At 37.1% G+C, this 23,133-nt stretch overlaps 1 long non-coding RNA gene across 2 annotated transcripts in view; it reads right to left on the bottom strand.

The window, feature by feature from the left end:
- Positions 1-23,133, bottom strand: part of LOC123636836 — a 52,833-nt gene that overhangs the window by 18,769 nt on the left and 10,931 nt on the right. The window contains exons 2-6 of one of the 2 annotated variants that reach the window (XR_006734670.1): positions 19,407-19,477; positions 17,582-17,762; positions 13,314-13,419; positions 5,853-5,964; positions 59-161 (exon numbers count right to left, since the gene is read on the bottom strand). This is a non-coding gene — a long non-coding RNA (uncharacterized LOC123636836). The remainder of the gene's footprint in view (positions 1-58; positions 162-5,852; positions 5,965-13,313; positions 13,420-17,581; positions 17,763-19,406; positions 19,478-23,133) is intronic. The other variant, XR_006734671.1, reaches the window with a different exon arrangement.

Raw genomic sequence — 23,133 nt, 5'->3', positions numbered from 1 at the left:
AGAGACTACTGCATTCTACCAAGAGCCCTTCTGTTAATAAAGATTTCCAAACACTCACCTAAAAGTGTTTTTTAAATAGTTCCCTGGGGAGGAGTCCAGCGTCTCTAGATCAGGACAGTAGTGATAGCCTCCAGCTTCATTTAGCTTCACAGGTCTGTTATCTGGGGAAAAAAATAAGAGCTAGAATGAGACATAGGGAGGTTAAGTACAAAACTGCCTTTCCCTGGGAAGATTTAGAGAACTGACAGGCATTATGTTAAATCTGCCGTATGGATTATAACAGCAACTCCAGAAACTATTGCAGATGTTGTTAGTATCTGAAAAAAATGATAAGTAAGAAAGAAAGAGAAAAAACCCTTCTATCAGAGAATATCTGTCCTACTAAAAACAGAAGTTAAAGCCTGTACAAGGTTCTTCCTACAGGCATTTGTAAAGTTAAAGCCTGTACAAGGTTCTTCCTACAGGCATTTGTAAAGGACAGGCATCCCTCCACCTAGCGTCCTCCTTATGGATGGATTTTATTTCTACCATAATGTGTGCAATGACTGTTAGTATCCTGTATGAGAATACATTTGAATGCCATGCCAGCTCAAATAAAAATAGTTGAACACTTTCATACCACTGCTGTTAGAAGAAAGGACATGCTGTAAGGATTGCTGTTTGGCCTCGAATTTTGCATAACGTATGTAAAGAGCTGAGTTGAGAAGGAATCTATTCTATATTAGAGCTTAAAATTAAAAATGACTTTTACATCTTGGATATGCTAAAATGAAAGCATATACATGTGTTATGTGTGTTTGTCTAGCAATAGGTACCAATAGGTACACAAAAACAATTTTGTTTATAGCACTTCTTTCCTACAGTTCATTCAGGTATGTGGCAAATTATGTGACCTCCAATGAACTCACTTAGACCGAAAATATCCAAGGGTGGGAAGATTGCTGGGAATATAGAAAGAGATGCTCTAAGTGCCGCAGTACTTACTGCCTCACAGTTCTTTGACCTTTTGTTCATTTAAAGTGATGCTGATACCTGGAGCAAGGCTATTACATTAGCAACATAAGAAATATTCTCTCTTTTCACTCAGTGGAAATACACCTAGGAAAGTAATGCTAATTTATAATATTGTCTGTACTAACACTGACAGAGAAAACTAGGGGATATAATCATGTGGTATAGAACTTACCTAGGAGTGTTTATTCACATTTTATGTATTTGTCTGTTTGCTCCATTTTGTATTGAATGATATTGGGCAACCCTGTTAAAGAAGAGAAATGGAATCTGCTACTCCCCCCTTAATATTCACTTGATGCTGTCAGGGTACAGTAGTAAAAGTGCTCACAGCTGGAGAGACACAAACTTTGGAATTTCTCTGAAACCAAGGATTAGTTATAATAGTCATGGTATTATTTTGTTTATTCTGTCAATAAACCAACAATAGCTGATTAGAGAAAACTTGCTTAGCGATTGGGTGAAGCTGGGAAAAGACTAGTTGCTAGCCCCGGTGGTAAGAGTTCATCCTCATCCTAATGAGCTGCCATAGTGAGAGGCCAAGCACTTCATGACAATGGTGCCCTCATTAGTCATCAGACACAGACAGGGCATGACTGAGAGTAACAAAATCTCAATCCATTTGAGTGAACAGTCTCCCTGAATATATTTCCCAATAGAAAGAGAAGAGTACACCAAGAAGGAGCAGGACTATGGCAGAGTGGCTGCTACACAAGGTCAGCACAGACCTTGTGACCTCTCCCAAGCAGAGACTGGCTCATGGGAGTTTGTGGATAAATCCAGGCCAGAGCAAATGCCAGTTTATTCTCCCAATTCTGCCAGTGCTTGAGGGTCCCCATCTGCTTGCTAATAGCCTAAAGGACAACATCATCAACCACTGGCAAACGCACAGCATGCAGGGCTGGGTCCCACAGAGTTCACCCTGACAGGTCACTTTCTCCTTTCTCACTGGTTCATTTGGCCTTTCTGACTAAAAAGCGCCACAAATGCTGTGCACGACAGAGGCTTTAAGTAGCTACTTCTCCATATCCAGAGGTTTAAAGGATTCAGTAAAATATCTCACTTTAATTTGCTTTGAATGAGGCTGATTACAATGACGTGTGTTCGCAGGTCCTCAGTCATTTGGTACATGGTATGTCCGTTATGATACACATTCCTCCTGGGCTTATCTTTCATTTCCTACTGATCCCACCTACTTGGGGTGAGACTCATCAAAAAGCGATTTTGGCTTATGCATCTATAATTATGCCCATTAAATTTCTTTGTAAAGATAGGAACAATGTGTTAGTCTTAGGGAAAACTTGGTCCACTCTATGGTCAGATTTTCAGCTTCCATTAAGATCATAGTAAGCTAAGCTAAAGGAAGAAAAAACATAATAAACTCCCTTTCTAAAGGTCAGTCTTCTTAATTAAATGAAACTCAGGCAGCAGCATTAGAAAATGAAGTGACTGTAGTCTGTGCTCTTTCTGAGGAGACCCTACAGAGTACCCAGCTGATGCTGTCAACAGCAGGGTAAGCCGAATGACTCCCAGATGCATGGGAGGCCACAGCGTTATCGTGGTGGTTCCGTTTTTGCAAACGAATGAAATTGTGTGTGACTGTGGCTATAACGGAGGCTCCAAGTCTCGCAGCTGTGCTGTGTCCAGCCCACATCATTTTTACCTTCTCTTCGGATTGCCACCACCACAGGTGCCATTGCTTGGCACTTTCTGCTTTTACTACTACTATCTTTCTGCAGAGGCCAATGGGGAGGAAAGATCAGTAAATAGGGGCTGAGCCAGGTACTTTCATATTCAGGAATTCATGTAAACCCTTTGTGGGAAATATTGGCACCTCCTTTTATAGAAAAACAAACTGAAATTCAAAGAGGTTAATTATTTGACCCAGATCACACAGCTAGATTGGACTCCCTATCTCTTCTGCCCCTTGTTCTTTCCATAAGAACAAACGTTTGTGTTGCTCTAGCTCTATCCCCACCACCTTCATACAGAAACTCCCCCGAGTGGCATCTGGGACCACACTATACCCCCACAGGATCACAACAGAGCTGACTCTATCCAGACTTCCAGCCTTGCTCTGTCCTGCCCTTCAGTTGGAAAATTTTTTGATTATACTTATTAAAACTCTTGGATTTGAGGGTTTTTTCGCAGGATGAATTGGAATTTAGGCACAGCTGCCTCATTGCTCAACTCCACAGTGCACTATCGGCATTGAGCTCCAGGGGGAGCCATTGAGATGGTGCAATGCGATGGTAACTTCCAAAATAGAAGGCAGTGAAGTGATAAAGTTTAAAGCAGTGGTTTGCATCTCTGGCTGCAATTAGAATTGCCAGGGGACCTTTTAGAACCAATGCCTGAGTTTCACCGGAGGCAATTAGGTCAAAATCTCTGAGGGTGGATCTAGGCATCAGTAATTTTTAAAACCACAGTTTAAAGCACAGGATCTGGAGACACGAAACCTTCATTTGAATCCTAGTTATTAAACTCTCCAAGCTTTATTTTCTTCATCTGTAATAAAATGAGGTTATCAATTGTTCTCGCTTTATAGGATTGTGACTATAACCTTTAGCACTGCACTTGTCTTCTAGTAAACATTTTTATATGATGAGTAATTATTATCATTGTTATTATGATGAAGAATCATATCACTGCTGCCCTAATAGCTTAATGTTTTTTTTAAAGAATAATATGCTACCATTTAAGCCCATTCTTTTCTCAGAGATTCAAAGGCCATGTAAAATATGAATAATATAGAACGAGTCAGAAGATAATTCATTTGGTCAAACCTATAGAAATTCTACTAAACTCTGAAAGTTGAGGATCTACTAAAGATGACCCCTGGCTAAAGTCTGGCAAAGGAAATGCTACCATTGAGTGTTGCCTTTGGTTAATTTGTAGTTCCATCTTAATCATACTCTGCTTTATCTATTATAGCACATTACTTCAACTCTCTCTGAAACATCAAGCATGAATTTATAAAGCTGTTAGTTACCCCTAGTGATCTCAGATACTTCCAAGTTAACCTTCTCCTAAGCAAACTCCTTCACAATCTAAGCCAAACCAACAGCAACTCCTGCCAATTACATTTCACAAATGCCTCTCAAGCATTAATCCTCTTTTCCATCTTCTCTCCAAGGCCAGGAGCATATCTTTCTTGGACTGTTTTGCCTGCTATTAGCTGCTAATTCATCGTCTATATGCTAGAAATAGCTTTCAAAAAGCAAATATTCACAAATCACTCTCTGCTTTAAAATGCCTTTTACTGTCCTATTACCTACAGAACCAACTCCAAAGCCCTTAGAGAATGAAAACCTTCAAGATCTAACATTCTTCAAACTTCAGAATCCACCCCTTCTCTCTATAAATGTCCTGATCTAGCCACCCTGAGTTCCACATGAGACTCTGAACATATCAGTGTGCCTGTGCATATGTTCCCTTTGCTTGTTTCACTGCTCGCATATTCTTTTCCTAGATAACTGCTAATTATATTTCAAGACTGAGATCATAAGTCATTTCTGTGGTGCCCTTTCATGATTCTTCCCAGCAAAATGTGTCCTTCCCTCTTCTGTGTTCTCTTATTATAGCACTTACTGTGCTTTAATATAATCGATCATGTATTTCTTTCTCATCCAATAATCTGAGGACTTTTTGAGAAAAGTGTCTGGGACTAACTTAGTGTTCTTAACTTTTACCTGACAGAGGGTCAAGTGAGTAGCTTAGTTAAAGGTTATTTCATTAGAAATTTCTTATTTCATTAGAAATGAGACTTGCTAGATTATGTTGGGGAACATAAAAAGTTCTAGTTGTAGCAAGAACTCAGACTAAAGATTAATAAATGAACTTTTAGACACATGGATGTTTTTCATTCAATGTATATTGGGAAAATCTCTGCTGAAGCAGAAACATTTACCCCTCCCCACCTACAGCCCCAACATGAGCTAGAAGAGTCAAGAAGTGTCCAGAAATGATCTTCAATTTTACTGCGCAGTTAAAGGAAAGTAAAACTGTACACTGCTCAGACACTGGTTTTGACACGCATATATACATTGAAGGAAGAAAGTGTGATAGAACTCTTATGTGTGACCATCTTTAGTACATAATGTTTGTGTATAAGTTTTGAATTTGAACATGTTAGATCACAGGAAAAATCTTAAAAATCTACTGTAAAATCTGTTCTCCAATATTATTTTGCTTTTGGACAATGAAGACAGAAGAAAAGCTTTTAAGATGATCAGATATCTCTTTTGAAAAGTTTTCCTTCCTTGGAATTCCAATCATGTTTGTAGAAAATTAAATTAATTAAAGGAAATGGTCTTCACTAAGAATAATAAAATTTAACTATCCAGAACAAAAATTAATAATTAATTAATGGTTATTTTTAAATAACCACTAAAATTTAGCCAATTAACATTTTATAAGTATTCCTTGTACAAGACTTTTAATACAAAAGCTAAGCTGTGGCATGATAATCCAGAGCGGCTGGGCACCATGCAAATATCTAATTCACTCCACAAAGGTTACTGAACCAAAAATCAAAATGGAGCTGGTAGAACTAGCTGGTATTACCATGGATGCACTTTAGCATTGGTTTTAGGCCATCTTAACTTTCTTTTCCTCAAGCAAGTGTATTTTCTCTCAGAAAAGAAAATGAAAGAGAAAAATAAAGACAAGAAACTGAGAAGCACAAAGGAGTAAACAAGATGGGTAAATAGGAAAGGGATCAAAGACGACAAGGAAAACACAAGGAACAGTCATGGTAACTTGAAGTCAAGCAACAGGAAGCCTGTACAGGACTTGGGCAGGGATCAGCTCTCGCATTACTCTTCCTACGCTTCACTTACCATGGCAAGGACACTGCAGGCTGGTGTGTCCCCCTTGGATCCTCTTCAGAAGTCTGAAGGATTATGAATAGGGCCATCGTGAAAAGGAGAGGAGGGCACATTATCACTGAACCTGAAGAGATTCACATAAATCACCACCATCAAAAGAAGGTTCTGTGCTTAGGTTACCCAAGACTGCTGGTGTTACAAACCACTGCTTCTCAACTGAAATAGGGCTTGATATTTTATTTTATTTTTTAATCCCTCAATGGTTACAATGGGATATGGGGCTTAGAATCACCTTTACAAAGGGAAGTTTTTCAAAATATGCTGCCAGGTTATTTATTGTTAAAACAACTGATTTTGCCTGCTGTGAACTATGAAGAATTTATTTCCTTGAAATCCAGAGGCATTTTCTGAATGTTTTGATCTCATTCATCTGCCAACATAAAAACAATTTATTTAATTGTTTTTGAACCCATGTTCAAGGCACTATGTAACAACTTTTATATCTTACTTTATTTCATTTTAGCAATAACTTTACAAGGAGCTCAGGTCAGCCTGTTTCCAAAGCTCGTACCTCTTCCATTGTCGATTCTCAGGAGATATTTTAGTATCTTGCCCCTACCCACTGGTAGGTCCTATGCTGTTTGTACTAAATGAAATCAGCCAGTATTGAGCCCACAGCAATCTCATCCTTTCTTCTGGATTTGCAGAAGAAAACTTGCCTATTGCAGAAATGGAACTGCCTACTACTACTTTTCTTCTTATGTCTACTATGAGGGAAGCTTCTGACAGTATTAATCACTCTGCTTTTGAGAAGATAGTGAGAGTATACATATCTTCTCTAAATCCTTACATCTTATTTTAATAGGCTGTTAATGTTCTTAGTTGTCACCATAGCAAAGTTTTAAGATTTCTCCTTCTTTCATAATCAAAGTACCTCATGAAGCCCTTGTGTGAATGACGGGAATTCCCAAAGACAAGTTCAGGCACTACTGATAACAGGCCCAGAATAGAGATGTTGGAGTGAACTAGTGGAAAGAATCCTGGTGCTGCATTCAGAAGATACAGACTAAAACTGGCTTGGAATGTTTCCAAATTGCATGACCTTGAGCAGGTCATTTAATCATTATGACCCCCAATGTCTTTACTAAGGAGATGGTAGTTCCTGCCCCAGTCAGACCACAAAGAGGTGTAATGAGTACGTAAGAGGTAATCTTTAGGACATTTTGTACTTTGGCAAAGTACAGTACAGATGGATATTTTTGTCCCCCCTCTCTCTGCTGCCTGTCTCCACTACTCTCCATGAGGCACCTGGACTTCCCAAGCGCCTGCACCACAGACATAGCTCTGTGGAACAGAAGACCCCAAGTGGCCAAGCAAGGCACCCAGCATGAACAGGCTAAAAGGGACCAGAGAAGAAAGCTATATAATAGGGTAAAATAATGAGAGAAAGTTAACAAATATCTCTATTCTGCTTTCTAGAATTCCTTTTGCAAAACGTTATAATTATTTATTTCTTATAAGGATACATGTTTGATAATACTTTAATTGTTCTTTACGGAGTAATCAATTGATGGACTCTAAGGAAAAATAAGGACAAGACTATTAAACATGCTACAATAAAAAGCTAATATGAAAATGCTAAATTATATGAGGGGAGAAAATCAACACTTGATCCTCAGAAGCTGAAAACAGATGACGAAGTACAGCCAACAATACAAGACCAGAGACGAAAGGAAGACAGCGTATTGGAACAGGAAGCCCAACATGCAGATTGACATTTATCTGTCGAGCTGTAAAGGAAAGAGCATGAGGCAAAACAAAATGAATGTGTTTCTAACATGCAATTATAGAACAGCATGAGCCCATGTAACCCTCTCATGCAGAGCTTTATTCTGCCTATTAAATTAGTCATAAAATAGTGGATATTGCCCACTTGCTGGAAACTATGGGGCAAGAGCTGTACTGCTGTTATCTCAAAGAACTTTCACTACATCTCACAAGGTGATCACTCTCCTGCCCTTTCCCCACCATTATCTGCAGATTGGAAAACTTTGACTCAGAGAAGCAAAGCACTGAAAGACACTGAATCCAAGGAATTGTGTGTTTGCTTTGTTTATTACTCACTCTTCCTTTTGGAATCAAAGATTTGCCTTGGCTTAAAAATTAACCATAGGAGGATACATTTTTTCTTTTAATGAGCTAATTCTTCACAAATAGTATAGATTACAAATATATATGTGTGCGTGTATATATATATATATATATTTCTCCACAGATTTAATAGAAACCAAGGAGGTATATATGTATGTATGTATGTGTGTGTGTATAGTAAAGTTAAAATTAAGGGAATTTTATTATTTTTATGGCCCAAACTCTTTTTATTATAGGTAAGAAATTATAAAAATAAAATGTCCAATGCAAAGAAGCAAATTTTAGATAAAGTATAGAAATAGTTACAGTTATTAGTGGAGAAGTATTCATTTATTAGGAGAAATGTAACAGCAGCATGTTTAATCAATTAATATGTTCATATGTGGGTGTCACAGAATTATTTTTTAATCCATGTTTATTTGAAGAAAGTAAGATGCCTTTAACAAGAACACTTTTATTCTGCAATAAGTATAAAAATAAATAGCACTGAAATATATAATTAGTGGTATTTACAACCTTAATTAAGAAGTCATTTAATGATAATGTTAACAAATCTGTCAAATTTTTGAGTCAGATTGACATTACTCAAGATGCAAGCATAACTAATGTTCCTTCAATAAAATGAGGAGCAGAATCTCTGAAGGAACATCTGATGTCTACAGTAAGATTAAGGTCAAGGTCATGGCAAAATATGTTACAGACTATAACAGATGTTCCCAGAATAAATCATATTTCTACTAAAAACTATAGAGTGTTTCAGTCAGTAGAACCTAGAATTACAGAACACTAGAACCATCAGGGATATTTAGAGACTAGTTATTCCCACCATTTTAAGGGTGAAGAAACTGACATTCAAATACGATTAAGTGATTAGCCCAGGGTCCCAGAGTTGGTTGGCAGTGTCTAACCCAGAACTCAAATCGTTTCCACAATCTCAGGCTATCTCTTATTTGAAACAAATGAATAAACATTTTACTATTTCACATAAAAATGTATTTAGAATAAATTATCTTCTGTGGTGGTATTAGATACAGGATTATTAACAAAACGAACCACAGCATTATCTGAATCTTTTCTGATTTCTCCTTGTAGATATTGCCCAATGTTATATTTTACATTAAAGTCCAAATTCCAGTAAATACTACCATTGACCAGGCATTAAACAGATATCAAACTAATACTAAATCTTCAATACATTCTTCTTTTTAAATTTTAGAAGTATCATTTAAGTACTTCTGAAATATCTTGAAAGATCAGCAAATATTAGCACCATGCTAGTGTATGGGTGGTATCTTTGTGAATTTAGTTAATGAGTAAACACTTTTTCAGTTCATCTTTCACAAGATTTAACATTATCCAGAGTTAGTGTGCAATAGTCAACTTCTATCAATCAAAAGAGATTGGGCAACAAATGGGCAAATGCTCCCCTAGCAAAACCAAAAACACTGCAGACAATTTAATATATTTTCTTTCATGGATAAATCAAGTTGACAATAGAGCAATAATACACTTAAAATACATATATTTATATAGTCTAAAATGTCAAAGATTTATCACTCATGATATTTTAAGACCTTACCATAGACAGACTGGGAATTAGAAAATCCAAGTTATATTATAATCTGTTATATATCATGTCAGGAATGATTCTGGCTTTAACTTTTCAAAGGCCAGCTGGAATAGACTTTGCAGAGTCCAGACATCAGTAATAGAGAATACAATTGACTTTTATTCCAGTAATAAAGTTGTAGGGTTAGTTATCCCTCCCCATCCTAGCAAATAGGACAACTGGTTATTGTAGCCAATAATGTGAAAGTTCATATTTACTCTTCTGTTGTGCTCATCTCCCACTTTTTATCATTTGGCTAGATCAAAAGAATATCTCACTGTCTTAACTTCAGTGCTTCTCAAACTTCCACAGGTATCAGAATTTCTCAAGGAACTTGGTGAAAATCCAAAGGTCCAGGCTCTATCCTACTTCAAGGAGCCTGGGCTCTGTGGGCTTTATTATCTCAACAAGTGATTATGATATGCATCGAATTGGGGAAGCACTACTTTAGTGTATCCTCCTAATATTATACTTCCTGATAACTGAATTTTCTTCTTCATTCGTCTGCCTAATTATATCTTCCTTCTGCACCGATTCATGCTCCATCTGGTCAACAAATCTGAACAGGTCTAAGCTTTAAAAAATAATAGTAATAATGACTTCTTATTACACTCAAGAAAAATCCAAATTTCTTATGATACATTAAGCCCCTTTTAAGATTTGCCTTTGCAGTCCTGTCCAATCTCATTTTTTATCACCCCAAATTACTTGCAAACTTCTCTAACACACAGTACTTCCTCAGAGCCCAGATCTTTTTTATATTCATTCAAAAATTATTTACTGAGTTATTGCCATGTGTATAGTACTGGATCTAACACTGGGGTTAAAGTGGTGAAGAGATGAAAATCATACTAGTTCTCAAGAAGTGAAAAATATAAGGACAAGAAATATTTAATTTAATTAGAATTGAGATAGATGCTGTAAAGAGCAACTGTAGAATTGCATGAGAGTAGGTAACAGGAGCCTCACCTGGCCTGGGGTTTTCATGGGTAGCTTCCTCAAGGAAGTGATTTTTGAGCTAATGCTTGAAGTGTGCACATATTTCACCAAATAAATGGCAGCAAGCTCAGAGGAACATTAAAGACAGGGAACAGAATGTACAGAAGTCTTGGGGCAGAAGGAGAACAACATTTTTAAGGAACTAAAAGTAGGTTATATAGGTTAACACAAAAAGAGAGAAGGAGTGAGTAGCTAGAAAGCTGGTGAGATGGGCAGTCCATGTAAAGACTTGTTAGCTCCAGTTTTTCTTTATCTTATGGAAAGTTAGGAATTATCAATAGATGTAAACAGAGAATTGTCTTAGATTTGCATTTGAAATGGTTAATTTGACCCCAATGTGCAGAATAGATTAGATGATAAAAAGCATGGATAATATAATATAATACTTTCTAAAAGGCTACTGCAAGCAGTCTGGTGAAAACAGCTGGTGATTAGACTAGACTGTACTCATTAGAGTGGTAGCAAGAAGGATGATGACGGTGGCCAGTTTCAAGATATGCTTTTCACTCTACTCAAATAACCATCTTTTTCCACACTTCTCTTTTGGTTTTATCTGAAATGCCTAGATTAAGAAGGATTTTTCTATTTCAGGTTCTCTTAGCACTGAGCATTTACTCTTGCTGCATTTTAAATAGCGAGATATACATTTTTGTCCTATACAGAAATGTAAATTATTAAGGGAAAGGACTATGTTTTATTTATTTTTTATCTCCACTGCTTGACTGATTCTATGTTTCAATAAATATTTGAATTAATGGACCAACCATGAGATCTTAGGCAAGTAATTTAACCTTTATGGATCTCAATTTCATCACTTAATAAGTAATCTCATCCCCTTATCCATTGTGAGCCCTTGGAGCCAAATCCTGGCCAGCAAATATCATTGTCTTGGCACCAAGTATATACTGAAGCTCAATTACACAGATCCCAGCAAGAAAGGTTTAACTCAAAAGGATTTAATGAAGGGACTTTTTATAGATGTTGGGATGGGATCTGGAGACCAACAAGAATGTATGAAGCACTGAGCAACTCTGAAATTAGGAAACCTTTATCATACCTGCAACATAAAGAGATGCAGGCAAGGAACAATGTGAATAAAGCCCAGTGTGAGACTGTGGCTTCAAGAGGGAGGTAACACACCCTACATGGCACACATAGAGAGTGGGAAGGCCAGGCCTCACCACCAGTTCTGTGACTCTGCAGCTCCCAGTCTTTCGTCTGTATGCCACAGCCAAATGAAGCAATGGAGCTGCCCATAGTTCAGGCTAAAGGAGTGATATTGGTGAGTTCCACGTTTAAATATAGGAGTACTAATGGGAATTTTCTAATTAATTGGGAAAAACATATCAGAAGAGATGGAAATTTTGAGTTAATTGGTTTAGGGAAATGAGATAGGTTGGTTAAGCAGGGATACGTGATACCCAGTAGGTGTTCATTACGAAGGCAAATGAACCTCACCTAGAGTCCTGGGGAGAGCAGGCTGGGCCTGAAAAGTGTGGTTTATGGAGAATGGAAATATTGGAGGTAAAATTGCAAAAGGAGCTATTTAGCCTTGAGAGCTGTTCATAGGAAGTTGTGCTTTGCAATTCTGTCTTCCTGGCCAACCTCAGATATTTCTTTACATCATCTACATACTTGCTTTATTAACTCATTAAATTCTTTCTTTAATTTCTAAAGCACAATAGGTCACTTTCTATATCCCAAGCCAAATTCTAGGTGCTGGAGGATATGAAGACAAAATGACACACTCTTTCCCCTCATGGAGTTTTCTATCTAGTAGGAGATATGCAGGTGCTAAGATAGCTGCTGAGGGTGCCTTGGAGGTACAGAGGAAAAAACATATTTATCATTCAGAGGTCAGGAAGAGAATGACTTGGCCTTGAAGGATGAGAATTAACTAGGAAGAAAAAAAATTAAGGTTTAAGGTACTGACAGTGACACCTCTGGATGCCTTGAGGACAGAGCCAATAGTTTGATGCGAGTGGAGCGGAAGTTGCTTGTGGGACAGGGATGGAAGATAGGCCAAGAGAAGCAGACAGGTGCCAGATCATGAAGGGGTCTGTATACCAAGCTAAGGAATCCCACAGTAACCATGAAGTTCTGGGAAGCTCTGAAAGAGTTAAAACAGCAGAGAGATAAAATCAGATCCAAGCTTAATAAAGACCATATTAGATGCAATGTGAAGAGTTAGGAGGGCCTCCAGGCATGAAGCCTAGAGACCGGTTGGACACCTTGGTTCCAAACCTGTATGATTGTGATAATTACTGATATGGGAGCACAGGAGGAGAAACAGACTGGATTAGAGAAAATAAAAAGTTTCCAACCTAATTATTTTCCCATGAGTTCTCATCATCCTTCCTTTGACATGCTAAGAAGGAGAAGGGAAATTATATATGATTAATAAATAGTGTATATAATTGTGGTTGTGTTTATTTTCTGGCCCTGAATTGAACAAGTGTTCCTAGGGAATTGTGTTTATCATATGTGAACAGAAGTGGGAGAGATGAACCAAGCTTTAGCCCTTAGGAACAATAGTATTAAAAGTCACCATTTTCAGCCCTTGCTCACTAATTACACTCTCCTGTGATTTCCAAAGATAGGAGGTCACCTCCTCACACTCACTTAGTGACACTCTTTGAGGGAAAAAAGACCTAAGACTTTGTCAGGAATAAATGAATTCACCAAAAATATGGGTTTTACTTGGGCACACTTACCTTTTGCTAAGTAGGGTCTGTTAGGACAAGATCCACATTCCCAGGTGACGTGCAGGAGAGCAAAGCAGCTTATCCACACTTGGGAATGGATTTCTTTCCTGCTTCACTGAAGATAAGGGACAGTATTGATCTGATTAGGGTAGTTCAATTAGCAGAGAAAACGTATTCCTAGACTGGAGAAAAGGCTAACTGAGTTTTGTCCTTGATCTAGAAAAATTACCTAGGCAACCATTATTTCACTTTCTCTGTCACCTAAATAAGCCTGGTGGTAAGTGATGCATTATCTAAATGAGTGAGCCCCAAACCTAGGAAAATATAACAGCGCTGTAATAAACAATGCTGGGTGACAAAAATGTTTGCTTATTTTAAAGTATTGTTCAAATGGGGAAAGTACCAATTACAATACTTTTTTTTTTTTTACCCTTTTATAGCAAGTACGATTCTGTGGCTTCAGCATGAGAAGCCAACTCCAATTTAAGCAGAAAATAAAAATTGTGGAATGTCATGGGGTAGCTTAGAGGAATCAAAGATAAGACTGTGAGGAAGCCGAGTAGGGACGTGAAACATTTAGCTCTGGGGATCTGGATAGTGGGAACAAGCAGAAGCTTCTCCTACGGGGATGGTGAGAAAAATGAACTCCTTATCAAGTAGAGTGATGGCTTTTATACATGATGTTCTGGAAGAAATGGCCCTGCATGAAAATGAGTGGTGTGTAAGAAAGGGAAAGCATGTACTTAGAACTCCTGAAGCAGAGTCAAACAACATGCCTGTACTTTAGTGTTGATCCCTTGATGAATTATACTCACTTAAAATTGGTAACAGTTCAGTGAATAGTCTATATAAAGAACATACCTTAAAGGAAGGCAGCATGAGGAGTAACAAGAAAAAGAAAAAAAGAAGAAGAAAATTCAGCTTCTAAGTGGAAAAATCAAACTTGATTTGGGCAAAATTTATAACGAACTCAAAATTAGTCCCTTTTGATGTGTGTCAAATCTTATTAAAATAAATTCTGTCTAAAGGACCATGATAATACCCAACCCTAGCCAATGGATCATTTTACTTAACTGCTGTTTAGTTTAACAGAAACGTCAGACAATAATTTACATGATGATTTAGTGTTAATTGTCACAGAATTATTAATAAATCCAAAAGTCTTGATGACATAATGATAGAGCTTATAAGAGTAATTGCATGAGAAGAAGTATATCATTTTTCTAATACTATATAGTACAGTAGAAAGAGTATTTTCATTGTGGAGCCTGGTACTCAATCATATACTTATTATCTATGTGGCTTTTGGCAAGCATTTCAGCCTTTTTAATCCTTAATCTCCTCATACAAAAGGAGACTAGTAACTAATTACTAGCCCTATCTATCTCACAGAGTTGTGAAGTAAGTCAGGCAAAATTATTGTTGGTAAAATTCTTTGCAAACTATGTAGCATCCTATAAATGCAAGGGTTAATTATATGTATGTTGACACATTGTTTAATATTAAATGTCAGGAGAAATGTAATACTTTGGATTTCTTGACCAGAGGCCATAAAAGTAATATTAATGGAATTCAAGCTCATCACAACCATTTGGAGCAATGTTTCACAAATCAAAACAACTTTCTTTAAAGAGTTAACTTCAGTGTGCTAACTTTATACTGTAACCCTTAAAAATAAGAAATTTATGTCCATAAAGCATGAATCTCCATAAACAATTTCTTTTTTAAGACCGTGTAAAACAGCACTAAATAAAAGCTGCAGTTGCAACCACACCTTTGACATGATGGAGCATGAGCGTAATTAATACTGCATACAAATATAATCTTGAAGTATCAGATAGGTTCACTGTTCAGTTGTTCTGAAAATGATGGGGTTTGTTTCCTTTGGGCCAAATCACTGAGAATTTTTTAAATTGCCCTTTCATACAAATCATAGTGTATTTTTATCTAGAGAAAACAGTCCATGGGAACCACCTTCTCCCACCCATGTCTTGGCAGTGGGAACTAGTGTCTCAGATTAGGACTATTTACTGATCCCCATGGCAACAATGTGCTTTATCTTGCATAAATCCTAATATCAAAGGGACTACATTGTACTTTAGTATGGTATCTCAACCCTAAAATAACCATTTTAATGTGAAATGCAAATGCTTTAAATAGACCATTTTTTAAAATAAACCATTGCTATACTGCTAGAAAGTCTTATGTAGTCTTTTCACCAGATTTTCATTTTGGAATAAACTTGCTATCATTTCTGAGTAAAAAGTCACCAGACCTTTCAAAGAAGTGATTGAGTTAAACTTGTCCCATTTAATTTGTACTTAGCATAGCATTAAATGGAGTATAAAAAATGCTGGGGTTGGAGCTTTGAATGATAACCCTACACACATGTAGCAACACTCCTTGGAGATACTGCCCAGGTGCACAGGTTGCCTAGGTTTAGGGATTATCCCTCTTTTGTTTTCCAGGCTTGGAACAAGAAATTGAAGTTAGTCAAATTGCTTAAAACATCATCTACAGTGAGACCTGGTCACTTTCCAGGCTTCTTGATTTGTTAAAATACACACTAAAATTCCAAATGTCTACACAAGAAAGTGGTTATGCCCATAAATTGCTCCGGGGTCCTCAAAAGAATATGCTGTGTGAATACTAAGTAGTGGTATTTGTTATTTTATCTTATGGTCAGATCTGACACTTATCAAGCCTACACGATTACACACATTTTAATAAAATTAGTGTTCCATAGAATATACTTTCATATAATTACATTTTTTTTGTTTGAGAGAATGTAGGTGGTGATACAGATATTCTATTTCCTTTTGATGGCTTCTTTTTTATGTTTCAAATGCATTAACATTCAGCGGGTAAAACTGAAATATTTTTTATACTTCAGAACCATTCCCTTGAAAGATCTCAAATGATTGTTAAATCAGGGTTGAGTGAGCTGCAACTGGATGTGTCATTCATTGATATTTTTTTTAGTAGAGGTTTGACATTTCTATGCATGTTAACACCCTCTTTTGGTAATAAAAGCTCTCAGAGCCAACTCATTCTCTGTTCTCTCTTGAAAGCCTGCTGTTCTTTCTCATTTTTCAAGTGTTTCATGAACAAATAAAGTAACTTGACATTGTCATTAAGAGTAGTGTTTCAATACTCTGGACCCACTGATTGTGCTCTGAATAGTTTGCCTCTGCCCTTTGCATTATAAAGGCAACGAGATGAAAGGGAGTGTTGTACATCTAAGCATAGACAGAGCAGTTCCAACAAGTGTCAAGGCTGCTCCGGCTCCAGCTTGCCTCCCAAGGTTTTAAAATAAGGCCCTTAAAAAAAAAAAAAAAAAAAAAAAAACACCCGACATCGTCTACTGAGACTGCTAGTTGGGGAGGATTCAGTGAGGAAAGCAAATGAAGTTTAATCTTCCTGAAGTCAAGAACATCATCTTATTAATGGCTGTATTCCATGTGGTAACGGGTCCCATCAGTGCCTTACAGAGTTATAGGAACCAAGAAAGAAAAAGATAAAAATGAAAAGTTTTCTGAAGCATCAAGTGGTCTGTTTTGTAATATAAACAGGAGGAAAGTTTTTTCTAAAAGAAAATTATAACAATAAGAAATCCTAAATGAAGCACAAAGCATGATGAGTTTGGGGAGTATTGATTGCTTACATAGTTATGTATTTACCGATCTGTGTCTGTGATATGTGTATATAATACATGAACTATAATTATAAAATAATGAGGCTTAAAAAACACGTATTTTGGAAAATATATTTGTATTACAGTGAGGCTTAACTAAATGAGGTTTGCTAAAGTGCTTTGGAAACTCTTAAGTGGTACCCAAATATGAAATGTTGCAGCTATAGTTTGTTCAACAACACATATTTATTGAGGAGCTCCTATGGTCTCTATCAACAAAATAATCACATTGGTAAGACCCAGGAAGAACAAAATGACTTTGCCCGTGGCCAAACAAATACAGCAAACAGAAAACAACTAATATAAAATGACTGGCTGTAGAGGAAATGCATATTAAAGACCATTTAATGAGAAGGCATTCTTACCCATCCAATATACAAGTTGGCTTTGGAATGTATTGTATCTTTTATTCTCAAAGAGTTCTTTTACAATTGTAATTTCAAATCATAACAGCTCAGAAGCTTTCATCAAAAATAAGAATCAACTGAAGGACTTTTTCCCTCCTCCATAGATACTATTGCAACCTATGGATGCAGTGAGAATGTGGCTGCCAAAAGAGACATGGTTCTCCATAACTACATACCTGGAGTCACTATTGATTGTGTTTCCACTTATTCCCAGCTGCAATCACTCAGTCTCGCAGTTGGACGACACCTCTCATTCAAAATAAACCTTCGGTTCTTGATTGTTCCATATCAGGTTGCTGCCATTTCCAGCTGTTTCTTGATCAGAACACATTGCTTTGAGTTTTGCCTGTTTACATCCTTGAAATAAATGCATAAGCACAGGGATGACAAATTTAGGGACACTTTGAAACCTCTTGCTACACTTACCAGTGTTATTTAACTCTGTGACATGTTGAAAACAAATCACAATGACTAATGCTGTCACGGAAGAGCCGTAGTTGCCATTTACCTGTATGTTTGGATAAGAAATTTGTTGAGTATTTTGGCTCAGAGAGTCTCCCTCTCCATCAAATGTGGATAGAATTTTACATGCATGATGGAAAAGCTACAGAAAAGCATAGTGATTTACTAAGCTTTCTTTCCCTCAGAAAACGGTCTCATTAGAGTAGCTTGGAGATGGTTCTAAACTATCTCAAAACAAGCACTTGTTTGGAAAAATATGTATCTCCATGTAATGTCTGCATTTTTCTAAACCCTTGCTATGCCTTTTCCCTATAAATAGAATAGATGACACATTTATTAAGTTATAGGTGTGTAGATGACTGTAATGAGCCTCCTGACATGTTTAGCTCCTAAAAAATGTTTAGTAACAGGACACTTTTGCAGTCTTTTGATTTTCCTTGAGAACCAATGGCCAGCTGTGCAGGGTAGATACCCTGACTCATCAGCCTCAACATCACCACATAAGTCTCCCAAGTTAGTAGTGAACTAACCTACATTATTCAATCTGGTTCCAACTAGCTTGACAGGATGCCTTCTTATTTATCAGTGTCTTTAAATCATCCTCAGAAAAAATGTTCTCTGGGCTCCATTGAGGCCAATGAGAGAGAATCGTACAGGCATTTCAACATTTTCTCTCCACGCATTTGTCCAACAATTCCAATCAAAATACCTTGAAATTGTTTTCCCTTATTTTAGCTCATCTCTTCAAGCTCTGTCTATGATGATAACCCAATGAAACAGGTGCAAAACAAAGAATAAGCAAAGAAAAGTCATTTTTCTTCATTGTATTTTATTTAGCATTAATATCTCTGCCTGTTCTATAGAGATAAGCATGTGGACGTAATCATGCCTAACTAGGCTGTCTACATAGGAAGCTAGAGTAAACCTTAAATGAAACACTCGTATAAATAATTAGTAAAGCCTTTTGGCAATGATTTCTATAGTTAGTATCTGGTTACAAGTAATCTTAATAACTGTGCGATTTGAGTGGATTAAAGGAAATATCATTTTGCTTATATTTATTTATGAATTTATTTAAGAATAGAATACTATATTAGGTACTATAAATAGATTATAAAGTACATAATATGCACAGTTCCTAAGCTCAAGAATATTCTAATCTAGTTAAAAAGGAGGATTTCCAGTCCCAGTAGAAATAATTGAATACTGTTTTGTTTTGTTTTTTAAATGAGATACAGACTAAATTCTTGAATAATTATAAAACACCACCCCTACCCTTCTTGTGCTCTCCTGGAAGGAGGTACTTGTGTGCCACATACAGGCAGAGGAGCTCACTGGGCTCCTGTGATGAGCTGGAGACCCTAGAGTGTAGAAGGAATTTGAGACCCATTTGGGTTTTCTATTATGTTGTTCAGGGGTTCTTGCAGATCATGGGACATGCATTTGGAAAGCAGTGGAGACAAGAGGAGCTGTCATTTGCAATGGCACAGCAGACAAAAATCAAACTCTGTGAAGAGACAAAAAATGTGGGGGATTTACCCAAGGTCACCTCCAGGGATTGTGCCAGCTCAGTTAGATCCAAATTCCTAGTTATGACTTGATCATGTAATCTGAAATACAAGAATATATAACACATACACTGAAATATTTTGACAATACCAACTTATGTAAATTAAATGTTCCCATTATCTAGGGCTATTAAAATTGTTTAAGAGGCTCCTGGATGCTATCCCATATGGTAAGTACGATGTTTCTTGTTTCTAATGCTTTGTGCAGAATTTAAAATGCATGTGATCATGTAAGCATGGCAAATTTTTTTTTAATTAGCTGAAACCCCAGCATTTCATTCTGACCGGTGATTACACACTGCTGTAACTCTCTTTTTCCTCCTTCTTCTCCTCTAGCATATTTCATATTAGATTGAATAGTTAACTTAGAAAGCAAGATGACCCTTTAGGAATAAAGAAGACATTAAGTAATTTATTCCAGAGGGTGCCAATTGACAACCCAACAGACCACTAGTCTCCAAAAACATGTGATTTTACAACTTCTCTAGTATTGTATCATCAAATCTCATCAAGAAAGAAAATTAAACCTTAGAGAGAACAACGGTTTTGGTAATGCCATAACTCCTCCACTTAACACACCCAAAATAAAAATGCAGAGCTTGCTACATGAGCACTTTGGTTTTCTTCTACCCCTTTCCATCATCCTAAATGTCAGCCAAAGTGGATTTCTCACAGTAGACAAACAGATTTTGCACCATGTTGCTTCGTGGCTATTACTCACACTCTTCTGTCCACCTGGAATCCCTGCATTCCCATTTACTGTTCATTCACTCAGGAACTCAGGCCATGTGCACTTGTTACCTGATCCATGCCAGTATCTGTGCCTGTCTAAATCCTACTCTCGTTTCAAGAGTAATGCAATTATTCCATGAAATCCTTCTTTATCTTTCTACTCATAAATAATTTATTCATCTATCCATTCAGTCATTCAGTCATCCATTTAAATGTTATTATATGTTGAACACCTGCTCAGTCATAGTGATACAAGTGCAAATAAAATCTATTCCTCAATCTTATGGAATTTGAAGCATGATTGAAACGTTAAACCAATAAACCAGAAATTACCCTACAATTATAGAGTGGAATGGCAGAGGTGTGCAAAGTGTGCCCCCGAACCCTAAATCATACTGGGTGTGCCTGCAGAGAGAACAGATGATCTGAGCCTTGAAATTCAAGGAGAGTTAGCTAAGCAAAGAAGAGAATAAAGGATATTTGGGGCAGAAAGAAAAGGCCTGGAGGTTATATTATAACTAGTATGAGGAAAACCAAGATTTCTAAGTAGCCAGATTACGCAGGCACTGGTGAGTGAATAACCAGAAATGAGATTAAGATTAGACAGGAAGTAGATCTTGAAACAGTTTTCAAAACTAAATTAAGAAAGGTATACTTTATATTGAAAGGTTGGGGGAAGTTTTGAAAAATGCTGAACAGAAAGTTGCAAGATCATAATTTGGTTATGAATGACCCTGTCATCTACCCAAATACTTAAGCCAGAAATCTAGGAGGTAGACATATTACCACCCTCTCTCTCAGTCTCTCATGCTAGATCCATCAATGTCCAGATTTCTTTATTAAATATATCTAGGCCCCATATACTTCTTTTCACCTCTGCTGTCCCAGTCTTAAACCAGGATCAACTGAGACATCTTCAGGATTTTTCAAGAATATGTTAACCGTTCTCTTGTATCTATTGTCTACACAATATGAATGATCTTCTAAAAGTGTAAATCTGGTCACATTGTGCCTTTGCTTAAAATGTGTTTTTTCTTAATGTAACCCTACAGAAGACAATCAATGAATGTCCTTCTGAGGATTTTACATCTGAGGTGAGACCCACAAGATTTACAGTCGCTAGTTATTGAAAGAACTAGGGAAAAATTGGAGTAACATCATTAATAGAGTGAAAAGGCAAGCCACAGAGTGCAAAAAGATGTTCAAAGCACAGGCTTATGGAACACAATTAAAACAAAATAATAATAAAAGGCACAAGTGCCATCCGCTCCAAAACAGAAGGTGAAGAATAACAACTAACGCGGAACATAGCAAGATCCCCATTTGAATTTATGCCTCAGTGACCAAGATGCCTAATGTAAAGAGGACAGAATGCAGGAAAAAACAGTGTCCAATATTAGGTAGACGTCTTGTCATCGGCTGGTGATTTCACCTCAACAAAAGAGACATAAAGACCAAAGCTGGGCTGCAGTTTTCAGAAAGTCATGGCAGAGTGCCTATCAGCAAGGCAGTCTTCAGCCCACCGCTGGGATATAGGACTGGCTTTGAGAAGGACCAGAGATCCAAGCAGCACCAGCAGGTAGACTGAGCAACTCAGGGTTTTAGAAGTGTGGAGCTTCCATCTGAAAATGCCACCAAAATTTAATGGTTTCATTTCCTTCCACGCACTGCAGTACTCAATCATAAAGTAAAAGAAATTGCTTCATAGTTCCACTAGTTAATGTGTTTCCAGAATAGAATATATCCTTTATTATTAAAAATGAATGCATATTGAAGATGTGACATTTTGTTAGAATCACAGCAGGCACTCATGGAAGTACAGATCACAATATCACATATTACTAAAAACCTACATTTTTAGACCCACTCATGTTAATATATATCTTATGATTTGATACTTCATTTGCCAATTTTTGCTTGTTGCTACCTAACTGTTTATAGTTACCCCTGCCCTTGGGCAATATATAGATGAGGGAATTTGTGCAGCCTTGCAAAATGATTTTTTTTTCAGAGCTTTTAGGATGAAAAATACATTTAATTTTTCAAAACTTTTTTTTGTTTGTAGATACAGGGGTCTCACTATGTTGCCAAAGCCAGTCTTGAACTCCTGGCCTTAAGTGATCTTCCCATCTCAGCTTCCCAAAATTCTGGGATTACAGGAGTGAGCTACCACAACTGACATTGTGTTTTGTTCTGTTTTGCTTGAGACAGGGTCTTGCTCTATTGCCCAAGTTAGAGTGCTGTGACATCATCATAGCTCACTGCAACTTCAAATTCCTGAGCTCAAGCCATCCTACTGCCTCAGCCTCCCAAGTAGCTAGGACCACAGATGTGCCACCACATCTAGATAATTTGTTTTTATTTTTATTTTTTGTACAGATGGGGTCTCATTATGTTGCTCAGGCTGGTCTTGAACTCCTGGCCTCAAACAATCCTACTGCCTCAGCCTCCCATAGTGCCACAGGTGTCACAGGGTTACAGGTGTCAGCCACCATGCCTGGCCTAGCTTTGCAAAATTGGAAGGTGATTAGGCAACCATCAATCTGTGGAAACATAACAATGAAGACAAAGATATGATTCAAAGTCATTCCCTCAGTCTGGAGGAGAACAGCCAGACCAGAAAGAACATAGGTTGACGGAAGGGAAAACTGAAAGTCAGAAGAAAATCAAATCGGAAGTTTGGAAGTTTATCTCCATAAATGTTGATGTTTACCATGAACACCAAGGGCAGGGGAAGCCTGCTCTCTACAGTATTCTTGTATTATTAAGATGCTGAGCAAAGTCAGAAAAGTCTTAGCCATGGAATTACAGTATATTAAACTCATACAGCTTTGCCAATAGAGCAATCATTCCCATTAAAGCAAAAACTCGTAATACATCGGTGAAAACTACATTCTTACAAGGTTGGTAGTCAATTATCTATTAGGCGAAAGAAAGATAATGATGGTTAATAGTAAAGTAACTAA

This window comes from Lemur catta, chromosome 4, assembly GCF_020740605.2.
Source record: "Lemur catta isolate mLemCat1 chromosome 4, mLemCat1.pri, whole genome shotgun sequence".
NCBI classification, from domain to species: Eukaryota; Metazoa; Chordata; class Mammalia; order Primates; family Lemuridae; genus Lemur; species Lemur catta.
This window is presented reverse-complemented; position numbering and strand designations above follow the sequence as displayed.